Genomic DNA, 12909 nt, shown 5'->3' with positions numbered 1-12909 from the left:
TGAAAATCATAACTGGCATGCATATCTGTAGAAATGGTAAGAAACATTGGCACTCCAAATGGAAAAGGTTGCCGACCACTGGTGTAGCCAATTACCGGTGACTTCAGGAGCTTAACCGCAGAATCTACAAAGGCCAGCAGAAGCAGGAACAGGTTCTTCTGGTTAGGCTATCTTGATCTCTGGCTCCATCTTGAGCCATATGCGTGTCTTAATGATTTAAATCACCAGACAAGCTCAGTAGCCTACATATAGTTGAATTGATTAGAACACATAGGATGTGTCTAAATGTGACCGACCAGCTCAAAATCAGTCTAATGTAGCACAATTTGAAATGGTGTTTTTTTACATTGGATAAAAGTAGAGACTCAGATACAAAATGTTAAATCATATACACTACAGTTGAGGAACAACAACAATGGGAAAGTAATTCTGCTTTGAAAGTTGATAAACTTGTAAACTCACTTTTTTTAGAAAATGTTTTGGTACTACTACTGGAGAGCCCTTCTTTGTCTACACCAATTCAGCATTGTTCAGACCCTCTTAAGCTTTAGCCCCACCCATCTCTTTAAGAGTTGATCCGGGTATTCTGTACTAACAGCAGCAGTCAGCCAAGTTAACTTGCTAGCTACTTCAAGACACAAATGAGAGAACAGCTCACTGAACATTACTCACCCTAGCAGAGCTGGTTAAGCTGTTATGTTCCCCAGAGCATTGGTGACAGCAACTGTGCTGTCAGATTTAATTTACAAACGGACAGACACTGGCCATACTCAACGGGTGTTGAGCGTTCGTAAATTCAGCAGTTACTATGCGCTCTGGCACACTCAGACGAGAGTCTATTGTTAAGACATGTGGCTAGCTAGCTAGGTAAACAATTAACTGTAATCCCAACTCATGACATTACTATCCTGCATAAATCTGCAGGTAGCTAACCAAACAGGTTCAATGTTAGCTAGCTAACATTAGGCTATAACCAAGATCATACACAACATTAGCTAGCGAGACAGCTAGCTAACAAAACACTTCAACTTGAAATGAAAATACTTTGTCAAAATTAGAAATGTAGCTAGCTAGACTATTTTACCAATGGTCTGAAATTGGAGTAAATAGCCAGATTGAATTTACCAGATAGTATGTCTACCAACAGTTGTTGCAGTGACATTCTATTGAAATGGATACTTGCATAGTGGAGTCCTTTGTTAGTTAAGACATGTAGCTAGCTAGCTAAACAATTAACCATAATCCCAACCAATGACGTTACTACCCTGCATGAATCTGCAGGTAGCTAACCACCAGGTTCAATATTAGCTAGCTAACATTACGCTATAATTAGCCAAGCAAATGGCTCTATGATAAGAATAATACGATCACACACATAACGTTAGTTAATGAGCCAGCCATCTAACATTAGCTAGCTAACAGTACACATTAACCTCAAATGAAACAATTTTCTGTCAAAATTTGAAATGTGTAATATCTGAAAATGTAGTTAGCTAGACTATCTTACCTGTATACATCATGGATGGATGCATATCCTGTCAGATGCCATGGTTGCCCTTAGTTTGAAGATGCAATCTAGAGATAGACGTTTTCTCCATCTCCTTAGCTACCATACTTGAATTCCATTGATTTCAAAACACAGCCCTCCAGAGAGTGGAGAGCAACATTTGTGCAGTTTTACTAAGAAATACATTTAAAAAAGCCGCATTAGACAGGATTACCTAGACAAATTGACCAGCTCAAATAGACAGAAGCATGCTATAAGGCAGACCAGTCCAAACTCATCTCTCGGCCAATCATGGATAGTGGGAAGGTTCCTCCCTTTTTCTGTGGCTAAACCAACTATGCTCGTAATTTAACAATGTTATTCATATTTACAGATGGCAAAGATGTTTGTTTTTAAAGCACATGAAAAACACATTTTGATTAAAAAATAAAAGTTTACATTCAAACGGCTATCATGTGAAGTAGTGACCCACAATATACGCCTAGTTTCCTGAAACGGGTCACATATAGGGAAAAATACACATTTCAAAATGTTGATCAATTGGTCGAAAGAAAGACTCCTGGTCGACAAATCTTTTTTCCATTGCGTCGAGGTCTACACACTACAATACACCCTAGACCAATTCCAATTTGCATACCGCCCAAACAGATCCACAGGTGACGCAATCTCAATCACACTCCACACCGCCCTTTCTCACCTGGAGAAAATGAACACCTATATCAGAATGCTGTTCATCGACTACAGCTCAGTGTTCAACACCATAGTGCCCACGAAGCTCATCGCTAAGGACTCTGGGACTAAACACCTCCCTCTGCAACTGGATCCTGGACTTCCTGACAGACCGCCCCAGGTGGTAAGAGTAGGCAACAACACATCTGCCATGCTGATCCTTAACACTGGGGCCCCTCAGGGGTGTGTACTTAGTCCCCTTCTGTACTCCCTGTTAACCCACGACTGTGTGGACAAACACGACTCCAACACCATCATTAAGTTTTCTGACGACACAACAGTGGTAGGCCTGATCACCGACAATGATGAGACGGCCTATAGGGAGGTGGTCAGAGAACTGGCAGTGTGGTGCCAGGACAACAACCTCTCCCTCAATGTAAGCAAGACAAAGGAGCTGATCGTGGACTACAGGAAAAGGCGTGCCGAACAGGCCCCCATTAACATCGACGGGGCTGTAGTGGAGCGGGTTGAGAGTTTCAAGTTCCTTGGTGTCCACATTACCAACAAACTATCATGGTCAAAACATACCAAGACAATCGTGAAGATGGCACGACAACACCTTTTCCCCCCTCAGGAGAATGAAAAGATTTGGCATGGGCCCCGAGAAAGTCAAAAGGTTCTACAGCTGCACCATCGAGAGTATCCTAACCGGTTGCATCCCCACCTGGTATGGCAACTGCTCGGCATCTGACCGTAAGGCGCTACAGAGGATAGTGCAAATGGCCCAGTACATCACTGGGACCAAGCTTCCTGCCACCCAGGACCTATATAATAGGCTGTGTCAGAGGAAAGCCAATAAAATTGTCAGAGACTCCAGTCACCGAAGTTATAGACTGTTTTCTCTGCTACCGCACGGCAAGCGGTACCGGAGCGCCAAGTCTAGGACCAAAAGGCTCCTCAACAGCCTCTACCCCCAAGCCATTAGACTGCTTAACAATTCATATAAATCGCCACCGGACAATTTACATTGAACTCCCCCCTTGTACACTGCTGCTATTCACTGTTTGCTTGTTACCTTGCATAGTCCCTTCGCCCCCACCTACATGTACAGATTACCTCAACTAGACTGTACCCCGACACACTGACTCGGTACCGGTGCCCCCTATATATAGTCTCTTTATTGTGTTACTTTTTATTATAACTTTTTGTTTTAGCCTACTTGGTAAATATTTTCTTCTTCATGAACTGCAATGTTGGTTAAGGCTTGTAAGTAAGCATTTCACGGTAAAGTCTACACTTGTTGTACTCGGTGCATGTGGCAAAAAAAAAGTTTGATTTGATAAGATTAAAGTACACACCAAATACCACAATACACAACACCTAACTACGAGTGCTCTGTATGACAGGGTTGTGTGTGTACACACACACAGTTGAAGTCGGAAGTTTACATACACCTTAACCAAATACATTTAAACTCAGTTTTTCACAATTCCTGACATTTAATCATAGTAAAAATTCCCTGTCTTAGGTCAGTTAGGATCACCACTTTATTTTAAGAATGTGAAATGTCAGAATAATAGGAGAGAATGATTTATTTCAATATTTATTCACATTCCCAGTGGGTCAGAAGTTCACATACACTCAATTAGTATTTGATAGCATTGCCTTTAAATTGTTTAACTTGGGTCAAACGTTTCAGGTAGCCTTCCACAAGCTTCCCACAATAAGTTGGGTGCATTTTGGCCCATTCCTCCAAACAGAGCTGGTGTAACGGTGACAGGTTTGTAGGCCTCCCTGCTTGCACATGCGTTTTCAGTTCTGCCCACACATTTTCTATAGATTTCTATGTGATGGCCACTCCAATACCTTGACTTTGTTGTCCTTAAGCCATTTTTCCACAACTTTGGAAGTATGCTTGGGGTCATTGTCCACTTGGAAGACGCATTTGCGACCAAGCTTTAACTTCCTGACTGATGTCTTGAGATGTTGCTTCAATGTATCCACATAATTGTCCTTCCTCATGATGCTATGTATTTTGTGAAGTGCACCAGTCCCTCCTGCAGCAAAGCACCCCACAACATGATGCTGCCACCCCCGTGCTTCATGGTTGGGATGGTGTTCTTTGGCTTGCAAGCCTCCCCCTTTTTCCTCCAAACATAACGATGGTCATTACTGCCAAACAGTTCTATTTTTGTTTCATCAGACCAGAGGACATTTCTCCAAAAAGTATGATCTTTGTCACCATGTGCAGTTGCAAACCGTAGTCTGTCTTTTTTTATGCCGGTTTTGGAGCAGTGGCTTCTTCCTTGCTGAGCGGCCTTTCAGGTTATGTCGATATAGGACTCGTTTTATTGTGGATATAGATACTTTTGTACCTGTTTCCTCCAGCATCTTCACAAGGTCCTTTGCTGTTGCTCTGGGATTAACTTGCACTTCTCACACCAAAGTACGTTCATCTCTAGGAGACAGAACGCATCTCCTTCCTGAGCGGTATGACGGCTGTGTGGTCCCATGGTGTTTATACTTGCATACTATTGTTTGTACAGATGAACGTGGTACCTTCAGGCGTTTGGAAATTGCTCCCAAGGATGAACCAGACTTGTGGAGGTCTACAAAAAGAAATTCTGAGGTCATGGCTGATTCATTTTGATTTTCCCATGATGTCAAGCAAAGAGGCACTGAGTTTGAAGGTAGGACTTGAAATACATCCACAAGTACACCTCCAAATGACTCAATTGATGTCAATTAGCCTATCAGGACCTTCTAAAGCCATGACATCATTTTCTGGAGTTTTCCGAGCTGTTTAAAGGCACAGTCAACTTAGTGTATGTAAACTTCTGACCCACTGGAATTGTGATACAGTGAATTATAAGTGAAATAATCTGTCTGTAAACAATTGTTGGAAAAAAATACTTATGTCATGCACATAGTAGGTGTCCTAACCAACTTGCCAACTATAACCGACTAACTATAGTTTGTTAACAAGAAATTTGTGGAGTGGTTGAAAAACTAGTTTTAATGACTACAACCAAAGTGTATGTAAACTTCCGACTTACACACACATATATACAGTGCCTTGCGAAAGTATTCGGCCCCCTTGAACTTTGCAACCTTTTGCCACATTTCAGGCTTCAAACAAAGATATAAAACTGTATTTTTTTGTGAAGAATCAACAACAAGTGGGACACAATCCTGAAGTGGAACGACATTTATTGGATATTTCAAACTTTTTTAACAAATCAAAAACTGAAAAATTGGGCGTGCAAAATTATTCAGCCCCTTTACTTTCAGTGCAGCAAACTCTCTCCAGAAGTTCAGTGAGGATCTCTGAATGATCCAATGTTGACCTAAATGACTAATGATGATAAATACAATCCACCTGTGTGTAATCAAGTCTCCGTATAAATGCACCTGCACTGTGATCGTCTCAGAGGTCCGTTAAAAGCGCAGAGAGCATCATGAAGAACAAGGAACACACCAGGCAGGTCCGAGATACTGTTGTGAAGAAGTTTAAAGCCGGATTTGGATACAAAAAGATTTCCCAAGCTTTAAACATCCCAAGGAGCACTGTGCAAGCGATAATATTGAAATGGAAGGAGTATCAGACCACTGCAAATCTACCAAGACCTGGCCGTCCCTCTGAACTTTCAGCTCATACAAGGAGAAGACTGATCAGAGATGCAGCCAAGAGGCCCATGATCACTCTGGATGAACTGCAGAGATCTACAGCTGAGGTGGGAGACTCTGTCCATAGGACAACAATCAGTCGTATATTGCACAAATCTGGCCTTTATGGAAGAGTGGCAAGAAGAAAGCCATTTCTTAAAGATATCCATAAAAAGTGTTGTTTAAAGTTTGCCACAAGCCACCTGGGAGACACACCAAACATGTGGAAGAAGGTGCTCTGGTCAGATGAAACCAAAATTGAACTTTTTGGCAACAATGCAAAACGTTATGTTTGGCGTAAAAGCAACACAGCTCATCACCCTGAACACATGGTGGTGGCAGCATCATGGTTTGGGCCTGCTTTTCTTCAGCATGGACAGGGAAGATGGATGGAGCCAAATACAGGACCATTCTGGAAGAAAACCTGATAGAGTCTGCAAATGACCTGAGACTGGGACGGAGATTTGTCTTCCAACAAGACAATGATCCAAAACATAAAGCAAAATCTACAATGGACTGGTTCAAAAATAAACATATCCAGGTGTTAGAATGGCCAAGTCAAAGTCCAGACCTGAATCCAATCGAGAATCAGTGGAAATAACTGAAAACTGCTGTTCACAAATGCTCTCCATCCAACCTCACTGAGCTCGAGCTGTTTTGCAAGGAGGAATGGGAAAAAATTTCAGTCTCTCGATGTGCAAAACTGATAGAGACATACCCCAAGCGACTTACAGCTGTAATCGCAGCAAAAGGTGGCGCTACAAAGTATTAACTTAAGGGGGCTGAATAATTTTGCACGCCCAATTTTTCAGTTTTTGATTTGAAATATCCAATAAATGTCGTTCCACTTCAGGATTGTGTCCCACTTGTTGTTGATTCTTCACAAAAAAATACAGTTTTATATCTTTATGTTTGAAGCCTGAAATGTGGCAAAAGGTCGCAAAGTTCAAGGGGGCCGAATACTTTCGCAAGGCACTGTATATAGTACACACACACACACACAGTCAAAAGTTTGGACATACCTACTCATTCAAAGGTTTTTCTTCATTTTTACTATTTTCGTTATTGCAGAATAATAGTGAAGATATCAAAACTATGAAATAACACATATGGAACTGTCGTAACAAACAAAGTGTTAAACAAATCTAAATAACTTTTATATTTGAGATTCCTCAAAGTCGCCACCCTTTGACTTGATGACAGCTTTGCACACACTTGGTATTCTCTCAACCAGCTTCATGAGGTAGTCACCTGGAATGTATTTAAATTAAAAAGTGTGCCTTCTTTAAAATAATTTGTGTAATTTGTTTATTTCTTAATGCGTTTGAGCCAATCAGTTGTGTTTTGACAAGGTAGGGTTGGTATACAGAAGATAGCCCTATTTGGTAAAAGACCAAGTTCATATTATGGCAAGAACAGCTCAAATAAGCAAAAAACAATGACGGCCCATCATTATTTTAAAACATGAAGGTCAGTCAATCTGGAAAATTTCAAGAACTTTGAAAGTTTCTTCAAGTGCAGTTGCAAAAACCATCAAGCGCTATGATGAGACTGGCTCTCATGAGGACCCCCATAGGAAAGGAAGACCCAGAGTTACCTCTGCTGCAGAGGAGAAGTTCATTAGAGTTACCAGCCTCAGAAAATCGGAAATCAACTGCACCTCAGTTTGCAGCCCAAATAAATGCTTCAGAGTTCATGTAACAGACACAACTGTTCAGAGGAGACTGCTTGAATCAGGACTTCATGGTCGAATTTCTGAAAAGAATCCACTACTAATGGACACCAATAATAAGAAGAAGACTTGCTTGGGGCAAGAAACACTAGCAATGGCATTAGACTGGTGGACATTTGTCCTTTGGTCTGATGAGTCCAAATTTGTGATTTTTGGATCAAACTGCTGTGTCTTTGTGAGACGAGAAGTAGGTGAACAGATGTGGGTCACACCGTGAAGCATGGAGGAGGAGGTGTGGTGGTGCTTTGCTGGTGACACTGTCTGTGATTTATTTAGAATTCAAGGCACACTTAACCAGCATTCTTCAGTGATACGCCATCCCATCTGGTTTGCTCTTAATGAGACAATCATTTGTTTTTTAACAGGATAATGACCCAAAACACCTCCAGGCTGTGTAAGGGCTATTTGACAAAGAAGGAAAGTGATGGAGTGCTGCATCAGATGACCTGGCCTCCACAATCACCCAACCTCAACCCAATTGTTTGGGATGAGTTGGACTGCAGAGTGAAGGAAAACCAGCAAAACAAGTGCTCCGCAAATGTGGGAACTCCTTCAAGACTGTTGGAAAAGCATTCCTCATGAAGCTGGTTGAGAGAATGACATGGTGTCGTCAAGGCAAAGGGTGGCTACTTTGAAGAATCTAAAATATATTTTGATTTGGTTAACACTTTTTTGGTTACTACATGATTCCATATGTGTTATTTCATAGTTTTGATGTCTTCAATATTATTATACAATGTAGAAATTAGTAGAAATAAAGACAAACCCCTGAATGAGTAGATGTATCCAAACTTTGACTGGTACTGTACAGATGTCTATATTGTTTTTATTTAAATTGAACCTTTATTTAACTAGGCAAGTCAGTTAAGAACACATTTTTATTTACAATAACGGCCTACCCCGGCCAAACCCAGGCGACGCTGGGCCAATTGTGCGCGCCTATGGGACTCCCAATCACGGACGGATGTGATACAGCCTGGATTCGAACCAGGGACTACAGTGACGCCTGTTACACTGACATGCAGTGCTTTAGAACGCTGCACCTTCATATATATATATATAAAAACATGTACACTGAAAAGCTGACAGCACCAGTTTCTGTTCTGTCTGGAGTACGATGGATTTCTGATTGCATCTTGAACCAGCAACCCGCATTTACTTTTTGCCGCGAGGGGCGAAATAAGCTTAAGAGGTTAGCGGCTGTGTTCTGACAGTTGTCCAAGATGAGAATACCCAGCAAATCAACATAGACAGACAGGCAGACACACAAAGCACTATGCATGTATGCAGTGTCCTTGACTCTTATTGATCAGGTTGTGTCATATTGATCAAACTAACAGACATGACAATTAATTTTCTCTCAGTTAAAGAGATGAATGAGACACTGCAATTATGGCACAGTATAAGGCTGTCCCACTGTAATGGTATAGTTACAGATTATATAACACCTGTAACAGACTGCTATATCGTGTATTTACAGCATTAAATACAGCTTACATAGTACTCAATAAGTTAAATATGCAACAACAACAAAAATATCAGTGAGGCTGTTCCCCATTGCTTAGCCAGGGGAAGGATGAAGGTGTGATATATAACCAGAGGAGGCTGGTGGGGGAAGCTATAGGAGGATGGGCTCATTGTAATGGCGGGTATGGAATTATTGGAACAGAGTCTAATATGTGGTTTCCATAGGTTTGATACTGTTCCATTTATTCCATTCCAGCCATTACAATGAGCATGTCCTCCTATATTTCCTCCCACCAGTCTCCTCTGTATCAAGCCTACAGTAAGATTATATATTTTCAGTTCACTGCAGCAGTCACACCTAGTCTCGAGTGAAGGGGACTGTGTCTATCTACGGGGATAAACGCCAGCTTTAAAGCTTGTGCGTGTTGCTGTGCCCGAGGGAGATCCACCTGAATGTTCCGGTGACAATAATACAGCAATAATAGCCGTGGCCCTGCCCTTGGCGGGGAAATGACAGCAGGGGGAAATAACAGCCAGATGCCCTCCTTTAGAGGTCACACAATCTGAAATGTCGTCACGAGCAGATATTGCGGGATCTCCCTTCTCTGTAGAAAAGCACTAGCACGAGGACACACCCAGAAAAAGGAGTGCGAAGGGAGGAGAGGAGGAGACGAGAAGAGAGCTGATTACGTCCCTTGACATGATGTAAGAAGGGTTGACTTTTCAAAGCACTTATTACTTAACAGAGGTTGTCTCTCCTCTTTCTAAGCTTAAGCTAAAAACCTTATATTATGTTTTGCAGTCAACAAGCACAGCCATTCACTACACATGAAATGTAGAATCTGAACTACGAAAAATAACCACTCGATTAAGCTAAACCTGCATAGCCAGTAATGCAGAGACGCATACATATACAAGCAAAAGTTTGCACAAACGCACACGAGATGACCCCTGATTATAGCCCAAAGGCCGGGAGATAGCAATATAATGTTGTTTCATTTTACCATCCAAAGGGAATCCATGCAGCTGGCTATACACTGGTATCCCCCTTGGAACGGTTCGTTAATAAAACATTCTCCATTCAGGCTGCAAAGGATGACAGTTTCTCCTTAATTCGCTATATGGTAAGAAGGTGGGGAAAAAAGGGAAAAATATGCGTACTTTATGAAACACCATTGTCCACCACCATGCTACAGTGACTAATGCTAGTCCCGGATTTTGTGTACTGTGTCCAGTGAATCAGGTTACAGCAGACTGTTTTTTCACCCCTGGTCTGATTGGCTGAATGTCCGAGTTAAGGAGGAAATGTACGGTTTTGCAGCCTGAATTGAGAATGTTTTATGTATAAACCGGTTCAGAGGAGATATGAGTGTAAGGCCAGCTGCATGGATTCCCTTTGGACGGTAAGATGAAACCACTCAATATCGCCATCCACTGGGCTTTGGGATACCCCGATGACAGATGCGCATTGCTGTCAGTGACATGTCCCACGATTAAAACTATTGGATAAGCACAGGGTCGCATTAAATGCTTCTTCACATGCACAGTAACGTATTTCTAACATGAGAGAAACTGTTGCGACAAAACACTCTTTGGTGAAGGACAGACTCCATGTCTAAACACGCTAAATCTCCCCCCATTACACAACAATTAGGTTTGGGGAAATGAAAAAAGGATGCGGCTCATCAACAGCTGTTCCCACCTAGAAAACATCCGTGTTTATGAACAAACTGGGAGGACTGTTTATTGAAACTTGATTATGTTCTCACCCAAGTAGGACTAGCTCTGCAGACAACAGGCAATTTGTTGACTTGATAAAGCCAATACAAAACACACGCAACCATTCATTCATTCATTCACACACCTGTGTGGTAGAGAGGCACAGTCCTTACCCGGATGCTGAGGGTAGTCAGACGGCAGGAGAAGGTCTCAATGAGCGCTCATTTCCTTTGCTCAGCTCACCTCACTAACACACAATCACTGTCTCCACCAGCGGGTAAATCCAGTGTCCCGTATCTCAGACAGAAAAAAACTGTCCTCTTCCGCTTCGGTCAGAGCTGGGTTTTGCAAAAGGTCTTTCAGTGAGTAGCCTAGCCTACAGTTTGACATAGAAAAACAAAACAAAAAAACTAAATCAGTGGCTATATTATGCCGTTGAGATGGAAAGAGAAATCCGTGAGAGATGGATTTGCCCCTATGCGTTATTTGGCATAAATGTGCGTGCTGGGTGGATCTGTAGAAGTGCGAGCTATAGCCTACGGTTTGGTTTTGTTTTGTCCCCCATCTGGGCTCCAATTTGACAACTGTGACATTACACAGTGATGGGCTTGATCGCGGCACTTTACAGACGTGTTTTAGATATCAGTAACTCTACATTAAGTACATGATAAACTAGAGCAACACGTTACGAGTTCCGAAAGTAAACCAACTTCTGAGATTTCACTTCGAAAATTAACACCCTTCCTCTACAAATAGGAGGAAATGATCGCACAGAGGAAGGATCTGCTCGGTCCGAAAGCACAGCAGCAGACCCAATAGATTCACTTAGCGAGGTTTTTTGTTTTGTCTAAATTGTGAGTTGGTTCCGGGTTCACGTACATCCGCGGTAAATGTACAGATAAACGCGCGGTTCACCGATTTCGTGGCTGGAAAAAACGAGACGGATACAGCAGTGTCTGGTGCGAGCGTCGCCGGGGAGAGAAAGAGAGGGAGGGATCAGCTCGGGATTACCCATTTAAAGCTAGAATCCTTAGTTGCTAAATACATTTTTGGATTTATTAAGGCATGACATATATCAATTGATTCTTTAATAATATAATTCATGAATGCCTCAGTTCAACTGTCGTACCCTATTATAACTCAAAATATAAGCTTGTTTTACCCCAATGTTTGTAGCCGAAAAACATTGTTGAAACTACAATTTTGATATCATCAGTCCTTGCATCCATAGCTCTGTCTATGAATGTGAGAATGGTTACATTTTCAACAGAACTATCCCTCGGCTGTCTACCAAAACAGAGGCGGGGTGTCCGCTTTGTTATTGTTTCAATTAAAGATTATATCTTCAATCAAACCAAATGTTATTTGTTACATACCCGAATAGGACAGGTGGAGACAAGCCCTTAACCAACAATGCAGTTTTAAGAAAATAGAGTTAAGAAAATATTTACTAAATAAACTGAAGTCTGCTGCATAAATGGTTTGGTACCCTTCCCCATCTGTGCCTTGACACAATCCTGTCTCGGAGCTCTATAGACAATTCCTTCAACCTCATGGCTTTGTTTTTTCTCTGACATTTTTCTCTGACGTGTACTGGGGCGGAAGGGCTAGTTGGACTAGTAACCGAAAGGTTGCAAGTTCAAATTCCCAAGCTGACAAGGTGCATCTGTTGTTCTGCCCCTGAACAGGCAGTTAACCAACTGTTCCTAGGCCGTCATTGAAAATAAGAATTTGTTCTTAACTGACTTGCCTGGTTAAATAAAGGTTAAAAAAAAAAGCTCTTGTGACTATTGTCCCCAAGCAACTATTATTCTCTAGGAAGTAAAGATAGAATTAGCCGACGCCAATGAGATACATGGACACTGAAAAGACAGTACAAGAAATATAGCATTATAATTGTTCCATGGCGGTGTGTGGGCAAGAGGGTTTGAGTGAGTGTCTGTGCATATGAATGGAAGGTGAACATGAATCTGTACAGGAGGGCAGGAGAGAATGGGTATGCAGAGCATAGGGTATGTGTTGTGTGTGAATAAAGGAGAATGGATGAGTAAGTAGATGAGGGGTGTAAATGTGTCTGAGAAGGGAGGGGGAAAGATGGGGGTTGGGAGATAAACTTGGACAGGGCAGGGGTGGAGTAAAGCGGGGGAAA

The 12909-nt window shown here is 41.9% G+C and overlaps 1 protein-coding gene across 2 annotated transcripts in view; it reads right to left on the bottom strand.

The window, feature by feature from the left end:
* The window catches only part of LOC115117482 (plasma membrane calcium-transporting ATPase 1-like), a 192441-nt gene extending 180705 nt beyond the window's left edge, over window positions 1-11736 (bottom strand). For both annotated transcript variants that reach the window (XM_065002770.1, XM_065002765.1), the window contains exon 1: window positions 10934-11736. The gene's annotated coding sequence lies outside the window, so the exon portion shown is untranslated. The remainder of the gene's footprint in view (window positions 1-10933) is intronic.
* Window positions 11737-12909: the final 1173 nt, after the last annotated feature.

Source organism: Oncorhynchus nerka, linkage group LG2 (assembly GCF_034236695.1).
Source record: "Oncorhynchus nerka isolate Pitt River linkage group LG2, Oner_Uvic_2.0, whole genome shotgun sequence".
NCBI classification, from domain to species: domain Eukaryota; kingdom Metazoa; phylum Chordata; class Actinopteri; order Salmoniformes; family Salmonidae; genus Oncorhynchus; species Oncorhynchus nerka.
This window is presented reverse-complemented; position numbering and strand designations above follow the sequence as displayed.